Source organism: Brachyhypopomus gauderio, unplaced genomic scaffold, assembly GCF_052324685.1.
Source record: "Brachyhypopomus gauderio isolate BG-103 unplaced genomic scaffold, BGAUD_0.2 sc61, whole genome shotgun sequence".
Taxonomy (NCBI): domain Eukaryota; kingdom Metazoa; phylum Chordata; class Actinopteri; order Gymnotiformes; family Hypopomidae; genus Brachyhypopomus; species Brachyhypopomus gauderio.
This window is the reverse complement of record NW_027506882.1, coordinates 2369968-2379967: the sequence shown is the minus strand read 5'-3', so window position 1 is coordinate 2379967 and position 10000 is coordinate 2369968. Positions and strand designations below refer to the sequence as shown.

The following is a 10000-nucleotide window of genomic DNA, read 5'->3' as shown; positions in this document are numbered from 1 at the left end:
ACATGGCTGTGTGTGCCTGCTGCCTGTTCACTGCCCTGCTTTGGCTGATGGGATCATGGCGAGGACCTCTCACGTATACTCTAGTAACGGCTGTGGGAAGACCCCCACCACCCCCACCACCCCCACCACCCCTGCACACAGCTGCGCCTCAACCTGCTGGAGATCCAGTCCTTCACACACAGATATGGGTGTGGGGGTGATGTGCTGCTTCCTGCATGTGTGTGCTGAGGCTCTGGTTTTGAGGAAGGTTACTGCTGTCCATCCCAGCTGAGGCCAGGGCTGGGGGCATGGCCAGGGCTGGGGGGTGGGACTGTGGATTTGGGGGGGGGGACCGGCAGGGGACCAAAGGGTGAAGGATTAAATGAGTCCTAAAGGAGGACTAAAAGAGAAGATTTAATAAAATGCGAAGGAGAGACGGACTGGGAGGTAGGGATGAAAGAACAGAGACAGGAGACCCTGACTGTGAGTGTGTGAGCACCATGAAGAGAGAGACAGGAGATCCTGACTGTGAGTGTGTGAGTACCATGAAGAGAGAGACAGGAGACCCTGACTGTGAGTGTGTGAGCACCATGAAGAGAGAGACAGGAGATCCTGACTGTGAGTGTGTGAGTACCATGAAGAGGGAGACAGGAGACCCTGACTGTGAGTGTGTGAGTACCATGAAGAGAGAGACAGGAGACCCTGACTGTGAGTGTGTGAGTACCATGAAGAGAGAGACAGGAGACCCTGACTGTGAGTGTGTGAGTACCATGAAGAGAGAGACAGGAGACCCTGACTGTGAGTGTGTGAGTACCATGAAGAGAGAGACAGGAGACCCTGACTGTGAGTGTGTGAGTACCATGAAGAGAGAGACAGGAGACCCTGACTGTGAGTGTGTGAGTACCATGAAGAGAGAGACAGGAGACCCTGACTGTGAGTGTGTGAGTACCATGAAGAGAGAGACAGGAGACCCTGACTGTGAGTGTGTGAGTACCATGAAGAGAGAGACAGGAGACCCTGACTGTGAGTGTGTGAGTACCATGAAGAGAGAGACAGGAGACCCTGACTGTGAGTGTGTGAGTACCATGAAGAGAGAGACAGGAGACCCTGACTGTGAGTGTGTGAGCACCATGAAGAGAGAGACAGGAGACCCTGACTGTGAGTGTGTGAGCACCATGAAGAGAGAGACAGGAGATCCTGACTGTGAGTGTGTGAGCACCATGAAGAGAGAGACAGGAGACCCTGACTGTGAGTGTGTGAGCACCATGAAGAGAGAGACAGGAGATCCTGACTGTGAGTGTGTGAGCACCATGAAGAGAGAGACAGGAGACCCTGACTGTGAGTGTGTGAGCACCATGAAGAGAGAGACAGGAGACCCTGACTGTGAGTGTGTGAGCACCATGAAGAGAGAGACAGGAGACAGGAGTCTACTGTAGGGACTCACTCCCTCTGATAGAGGAGTCTACTGTAGGGACTCACTCCCTCTGATAGAGGTGTCTACTGTAGGGACTCACTCCCTCTGATAGAGGAGTCTACTGTAGGGACTCACTCCCTCTGATAGTGGAGTCTACTGTAGGGACTCACTCCCTCTGATAGAGGAGTCTACTGTAGGGACTCACTCCCTCTGATAGAGGAGTCTACTGTAGGGACTCACTCCCTCTGATAGAGGAGTCTACTGTAGGGACTCACTCCCTCTGATAGAGGAGTCTACTGTAGGGACTCACTCCCTCTGATAGAGGAGTCTACTGTAGGGACTCACTCCCTCTGATAGAGGTGTCTACTGTAGGGACTCACTCCCTCTGATAGAGGAGTCTACTGTAGGGACTCACTCCCTCTGATAGAGGAGTCTACTGTAGGGACTCACTCCCTCTGATAGAGGTGTCTACTGTAGGGACTCACTCCCTCTGATAGAGGAGTCTACTGTAGGGACTCACTCCCTCTGATAGAGGAGTCTACTGTAGGGACTCACTCCCTCTGATAGAGGAGTCTACTGTAGGGACTCACTCCCTCTGATAGAGGAGTCTACTGTAGGGACTCACTCCCTCTGATAGAGGAGTCTACTGTAGGGACTCACTCCCTCTGATAGAGGAGTCTACTGTAGGGACTCACTCCCTCTGATAGAGGAGTCTACTGTAGGGACTCACTCCCTCTGATAGAGGTGTCTACTGTAGGGACTCACTCCCTCTGATAGAGGAGTCTACTGTAGGGACTCACTCCCTCTGATAGAGGAGTCTACTGTAGGGACTCACTCCCTCTGATAGAGGTGTCTACTGTAGGGACTCACTCCCTCTGATAGAGGAGTCTACTGTAGGGACTCACTCCCTCTGATAGAGGAGTCTACTGTAGGGACTCACTCCCTCTGATAGAGGAGTCTACTGTAGGGACTCACTCCCTCTGATAGAGGAGTCTACTGTAGGGACTCACTCCCTCTGATAGAGGAGTCTACTGTAGGGACTCACTCCCTCTGATAGAGGTGTCTACTGTAGGGACTCACTCCCTCTGATAGTGGAGTCTACTGTAGGGACTCACTCCCTCTGATAGAGGAGTCTACTGTAGGGACTCACTCCCTCTGATAGAGGAGTCTACTGTAGGGACTCACTCCCTCTGATAGAGGAGTCTACTGTAGGGACTCACTCCCTCTGATAGTGGAGTCTACTGTAGGGACTCACTCCCTCTGATAGTGGAGTCTACTGTAGGGACTCACTCCCTCTGATAGAGGAGTCTACTGTAGGGACTCACTCCCTCTGATAGAGGAGTCTACTGTAGGGACTCACTCCCTCTGATAGAGGAGTCTACTGTAGGGACTCACTCCCTCTGATAGAGGAGTCTACTGTAGGGACTCACTCCCTCTGATAGAGGAGTCTACTGTAGGGACTCACTCCCTCTGATAGAGGTGTCTACTGTAGGGACTCACTCCCTCTGATAGAGGTGTCTACTGTAGGGACTCACTCCCTCTGATAGAGGAGTCTACTGTAGGGACTCACTCCCTCTGATAGAGGAGTCTACTGTAGGGACTCACTCCCTCTGATAGAGGAGTCTACTGTAGGGACTCACTCCCTCTGATAGAGGAGTCTACTGTAGGGACTCACTCCCTCTGATAGAGGAGTCTACTGTAGGTACACACTCCCTCTGATAGAGGTGTCTACTGTAGGGACTCACTCCCTCTGATAGTGGAGTCTACTGTAGGGACTCACTCCCTCTGATAGAGGAGTCTACTGTAGGGACTCACTCCCTCTGATAGAGGAGTCTACTGTAGGGACTCACTCCCTCTGATAGAGGAGTCTACTGTAGGGACTCACTCCCTCTGATAGTGGAGTCTACTGTAGGGACTCACTCCCTCTGATAGAGGTGTCTACTGTAGGGACTCACTCCCTCTGATAGAGGTGTCTACTGTAGGGACTCACTCCCTCTGATAGTGGAGTCTACTGTAGGGACTCACTCCCTCTGATAGTGGAGTCTACTGTAGGGACTCACTCCCTCTGATAGAGGAGTCTACTGTAGGGACTCACTCCCTCTGATAGAGGAGTCTACTGTAGGGACTCACTCCCTCTGATAGAGGAGTCTACTGTAGGGACTCACTCCCTCTGATAGTGGAGTCTACTGTAGGGACTCACTCCCTCTGATAGTGGAGTCTACTGTAGGGACTCACTCCCTCTGATAGAGGAGTCTACTGTAGGGACTCACTCCCTCTGATAGAGGTGTCTACTGTAGGGACTCACTCCCTCTGATAGAGGAGTCTACTGTAGGGACTCACTCCCTCTGATAGAGGAGTCTACTGTAGGGACTCACTCCCTCTGATAGAGGAGTCTACTGTAGGGACTCACTCCCTCTGATAGAGGTGTCTACTGTAGGGACTCACTCCCTCTGATAGAGGAGTCTACTGTAGGGACTCACTCCCTCTGATAGTGGAGTCTACTGTAGGGACTCACTCCCTCTGATAGTGGAGTCTACTGTAGGGACTCACTCCCTCTGATAGTGGAGTCTACTGTAGGGACTCACTCCCTCTGATAGAGGAGTCTACTGTAGGGACTCACTCCCTCTGATAGAGGTGTCTACTGTAGGGACTCACTCCCTCTGATAGAGGTGTCTACTGTAGGGACTCACTCCCTCTGATAGAGGTGTCTACTGTAGGGACTCACTCCCTCTGATAGAGGAGTCTACTGTAGGGAGTCACTCCCTCTGATAGAGGAGTCTACTGTAGGGAGTCACTCCCTCTGATAGAGGAGTCTACTGTAGGGACTCACTCCCTCTGATAGAGGAGTCTACTGTAGGGACTCACTCCCTCTGATAGTGGAGTCTACTGTAGGGACTCACTCCCTCTGATAGAGGAGTCTACTGTAGGGACTCACTCCCTCTGATAGAGGAGTCTACTGTAGGGACTCACTCCCTCTGATAGAGGTGTCTACTGTAGGGACTCACTCCCTCTGATAGAGGTGTCTACTGTAGGGACTCACTCCCTCTGATAGAGGTGTCTACTGTAGGGACTCACTCCCTCTGATAGAGGAGTCTACTGTAGGGAGTCACTCCCTCTGATAGAGGAGTCTACTGTAGGGACTCACTCCCTCTGATAGAGGAGTCTACTGTAGGGACTCACTCCCTCTGATAGAGGAGTCTACTGTAGGGACTCACTCCCTCTGATAGAGGAGTCTACTGTAGGGACTCACTCCCTCTGATAGAGGTGTCTACTGTAGGGACTCACTCCCTCTGATAGAGGAGTCTACTGTAGGGACTCACTCCCTCTGATAGAGGAGTCTACTGTAGGGACTCACTCCCTCTGATAGAGGAGTCTACTGTAGGGACTCACTCCCTCTGATAGAGGAGTCTACTGTAGGGACTCACTCCCTCTGATAGAGGAGTCTACTGTAGGGACTCACTCCCTCTGATAGAGGAGTCTACTGTAGGGACTCACTCCCTCTGATAGAGGAGTCTACTGTAGGGACTCACTCCCTCTGATAGAGGAGTCTACTGTAGGGACTCACTCCCTCTGATAGTGGAGTCTACTGTAGGGACTCACTCCCTCTGATAGAGGAGTCTACTGTAGGGACTCACTCCCTCTGATAGAGGAGTCTACTGTAGGGACTCACTCCCTCTGATAGTGGAGTCTACTGTAGGGACTCACTCCCTCTGATAGAGGAGTCTACTGTAGGGACTCACTCCCTCTGATAGAGGAGTCTACTGTAGGGACTCACTCCCTCTGATAGAGGAGTCTACTGTAGGGACTCACTCCCTCTGATAGTGGAGTCTACTGTAGGGACTCACTCCCTCTGATAGTGGAGTCTACTGTAGGGACTCACTCCCTCTGATAGAGGAGTCTACTGTAGGGACTCACTCCCTCTGATAGAGGAGTCTACTGTAGGGACTCACTCCCTCTGATAGAGGAGTCTACTGTAGGGACTCACTCCCTCTGATAGAGGAGTCTACTGTAGGGACTCACTCCCTCTGATAGAGGTGTCTACTGTAGGGACTCACTCCCTCTGATAGAGGTGTCTACTGTAGGGACTCACTCCCTCTGATAGAGGTGTCTACTGTAGGGACTCACTCCCTCTGATAGAGGAGTCTACTGTAGGGACTCACTCCCTCTGATAGAGGAGTCTACTGTAGGGACTCACTCCCTCTGATAGAGGAGTCTACTGTAGGGACTCACTCCCTCTGATAGAGGAGTCTACTGTAGGGACTCACTCCCTCTGATAGAGGAGTCTACTGTAGGTACACACTCCCTCTGATAGAGGTGTCTACTGTAGGGACTCACTCCCTCTGATAGTGGAGTCTACTGTAGGGACTCACTCCCTCTGATAGAGGAGTCTACTGTAGGGACTCACTCCCTCTGATAGAGGAGTCTACTGTAGGGACTCACTCCCTCTGATAGAGGAGTCTACTGTAGGGACTCACTCCCTCTGATAGTGGAGTCTACTGTAGGGACTCACTCCCTCTGATAGTGGAGTCTACTGTAGGGACTCACTCCCTCTGATAGAGGTGTCTACTGTAGGGACTCACTCCCTCTGAGAGGAGTCTACTGTAGGGACTCACTCCCTCTGATAGTGGAGTCTACTGTAGGGACTCACTCCCTCTGATAGTGGAGTCTACTGTAGGGACTCACTCCCTCTGATAGAGGAGTCTACTGTAGGGACTCACTCCCTCTGATAGAGGAGTCTACTGTAGGGACTCACTCCCTCTGATAGAGGAGTCTACTGTAGGGACTCACTCCCTCTGATAGTGGAGTCTACTGTAGGGACTCACTCCCTCTGATAGTGGAGTCTACTGTAGGGACTCACTCCCTCTGATAGAGGAGTCTACTGTAGGGACTCACTCCCTCTGATAGAGGTGTCTACTGTAGGGACTCACTCCCTCTGATAGAGGAGTCTACTGTAGGGACTCACTCCCTCTGATAGAGGAGTCTACTGTAGGGACTCACTCCCTCTGATAGAGGAGTCTACTGTAGGGACTCACTCCCTCTGATAGAGGAGTCTACTGTAGGGACTCACTCCCTCTGATAGAGGTGTCTACTGTAGGGACTCACTCCCTCTGATAGAGGAGTCTACTGTAGGGACTCACTCCCTCTGATAGTGGAGTCTACTGTAGGGACTCACTCCCTCTGATAGTGGAGTCTACTGTAGGGACTCACTCCCTCTGATAGTGGAGTCTACTGTAGGGACTCACTCCCTCTGATAGAGGAGTCTACTGTAGGGACTCACTCCCTCTGATAGAGGTGTCTACTGTAGGGACTCACTCCCTCTGATAGAGGTGTCTACTGTAGGGACTCACTCCCTCTGATAGAGGTGTCTACTGTAGGGACTCACTCCCTCTGATAGAGGAGTCTACTGTAGGGAGTCACTCCCTCTGATAGAGGAGTCTACTGTAGGGAGTCACTCCCTCTGATAGAGGAGTCTACTGTAGGGACTCACTCCCTCTGATAGAGGAGTCTACTGTAGGGACTCACTCCCTCTGATAGTGGAGTCTACTGTAGGGACTCACTCCCTCTGATAGAGGAGTCTACTGTAGGGACTCACTCCCTCTGATAGAGGAGTCTACTGTAGGGACTCACTCCCTCTGATAGAGGTGTCTACTGTAGGGACTCACTCCCTCTGATAGAGGTGTCTACTGTAGGGACTCACTCCCTCTGATAGAGGTGTCTACTGTAGGGACTCACTCCCTCTGATAGAGGAGTCTACTGTAGGGAGTCACTCCCTCTGATAGAGGAGTCTACTGTAGGGAGTCACTCCCTCTGATAGAGGAGTCTACTGTAGGGACTCACTCCCTCTGATAGAGGAGTCTACTGTAGGGACTCACTCCCTCTGATAGAGGAGTCTACTGTAGGGACTCACTCCCTCTGATAGAGGTGTCTACTGTAGGGACTCACTCCCTCTGATAGAGGAGTCTACTGTAGGGACTCACTCCCTCTGATAGAGGAGTCTACTGTAGGGACTCACTCCCTCTGATAGAGGAGTCTACTGTAGGGACTCACTCCCTCTGATAGAGGAGTCTACTGTAGGGACTCACTCCCTCTGATAGAGGAGTCTACTGTAGGGACTCACTCCCTCTGATAGAGGAGTCTACTGTAGGGACTCACTCCCTCTGATAGAGGAGTCTACTGTAGGGACTCACTCCCTCTGATAGAGGAGTCTACTGTAGGGACTCACTCCCTCTGATAGAGGAGTCTACTGTAGGGACTCACTCCCTCTGATAGTGGAGTCTACTGTAGGGACTCACTCCCTCTGATAGAGGAGTCTACTGTAGGGACTCACTCCCTCTGATAGAGGAGTCTACTGTAGGGACTCACTCCCTCTGATAGAGGAGTCTACTGTAGGGACTCACTCCCTCTGATAGACGTGTCTACTGTAAGTACTCTCTTCCAGTACCTGTGTTGCTTTAACTGCTGGCGTTCATTGCTGTTGTTTTGTGTGTCTGACTCTGTTACTGCTGCATGTGTTTTAGATGCTACAGTTTGAATGTGTGAACAGAGGGTGTCAATATATACCTACTGGCCACTTTATCAGGTACACCTGTTCAACTGCTCATTAACGCAAATGTTGAATCAGCCAATCACATGGTAGCAACTCAATGCATTTAGGCATGTAGACATGGCCAAGATGATATGCTGCAGTTCAAACCAAGCATGGGTTGGGGAAGAAAGGTGATTTAAGTGAGTTTGAACGTGGTGTGGTTGTTGGTGCCAGACGGGCTGGTCTGAGTATTTCAGAAACTTCCGATCTGCTGGGATTTTCACACACAACCATCTCTAGGGTTTACAGAGAATGGTCCAAAAAAGGGAAAATATCCAGTGAGTGGCAGTTCTGTGGGTGCAAATGCCTTGTTGATGCCAGAGGTCAGAGGAGAATGACCAGACTGGTTCGAGCTGGATCGGCATCAGTAACTCAAATAACCAGTCGTTACAACCAAGAGCATCTTGAAACGGATGGGTTACAGCAGCAGAAGACCATAACGCACAGGTGTCAAACTCAAGACCCGCGGGCCAAATGTGGCCCGTGAGAGCTTAAAAAGCCAAATTGTCCAAAAAAAAAGTTAAAGTGAGCAAAAACTACATTTCCCACAATTATGTTACCTGCAAAGTGACTGCGTCTGACACTGCAGTGTTTCCATATCGATGCGAATTTCCCAATAAGTGTAATTGAGAAATACAAATAATGATCCCAAAATGTCCAGGAAGAGAAACATCGATGCAGATAGAAGGTGTTTGATGAAAGATGGGGAACCGAATACGTTTGTGTTTCAAGGAGAAAAACGGGTATGAAGCGGTGGCGGTTGTCAAAGAGTACAATATACGTCGACATTTTGTGACCAAACACGGAGCTAAGTATGCCAAAATTAGCCATCAAGAAAAACGACAAATTGTCAAAGAATTAAAAAGCAAACTGCGATCACAACAGAATGTGTTCACAAACGAAACGGCAGTAAAAGCTGCTTTGTTGTGGCTAAAGAAATCTCAGTCTTTTTCAGAGGGGGCATTTTTGAAGCACAATCGCTATTTTCAGTTATTTGATATTTCAAGTTTTGAACAAAATAAATGTGATATATTTGATAAATTTTTCTTTATTCACTTGGATAGTTTGATCGTTGATTGATGGAGTAATGGGTTTCATAACCTAACAAATTTATTTATAAATAAACAGATTTATGTTATAACAGCAACAAGCAAACATTTTTTTACATTTATGCAAATATATCTGTAATATTTGTAACTTGAATAAGTAATAAATTCAGAGGTATTTAACATTAAGGAGTAGGTACATTTATAAGTTACATATGGCCCTCCGTGGGTAACGATTATGCTGATGTGGCCCGCGGTGAAAATGAGTTTGACACCCCTGCCATAACGGGTGCCACTCCTGTCAGCTAAGAACAGGAAACTGAGGCTACAATTCACACAGTTTCACCAAAATTGGTCAATAGAAGATAGGAAAAACGTTGCGTGGTCTGATGAATCTCGATCTCTGCTGCGACAATCAGATGGTAGGGTCAAAATTTGGCGTCATCAACATGAAAGCATGGATACATCCTGCCTTGTTCAGGATGGTGGTGGTACAATGGTGTTGGGGATATTTTCCTGGCACACTTTGGGCCCATTAGTACCAATTGAGCATCGTGTGAACTCCACAGCCAACCTGAGTATTGTTGCTCACCATATCCATCCCTTTATGACCACTGTGTACCCATCTTCTGATGGCTACTTCCAGCAGGATATCACACCATGTCATAAAGCGAGAATCATCTCAGACTGGTTTCTTGAACACGACAATGAGTTCACTGCACTCTAATGGCCTCCACAGTCACCAGATCTCAATCCAATAGAGCACCTTTGGGATGTGGTGGAACGGGAGATTCACATCATGGATGTGCAGCTGACAAATCTGCAGCAACTATGTGATGTTATCATGTCAATATGGACCAGACTTTCTGAGGAATGTTTCCAGTACCTTGTTGAATCTATGACACGAAGGATTAAGGCAGTTCTGAAGGCAAAGGGGGGTCCAACCCGGTACTAGCAAGGTGTACTTAATAAAGT

At 49.5% G+C, this 10000-nt stretch overlaps 1 protein-coding gene across 1 annotated transcript in view; it reads left to right on the top strand.

The window, feature by feature from the left end:
* The window catches only part of LOC143489354 (intermembrane lipid transfer protein VPS13B-like), a 54837-nt gene that overhangs the window by 331 nt on the left and 44506 nt on the right, over window positions 1-10000 (top strand). The window lies entirely within an intron of this gene.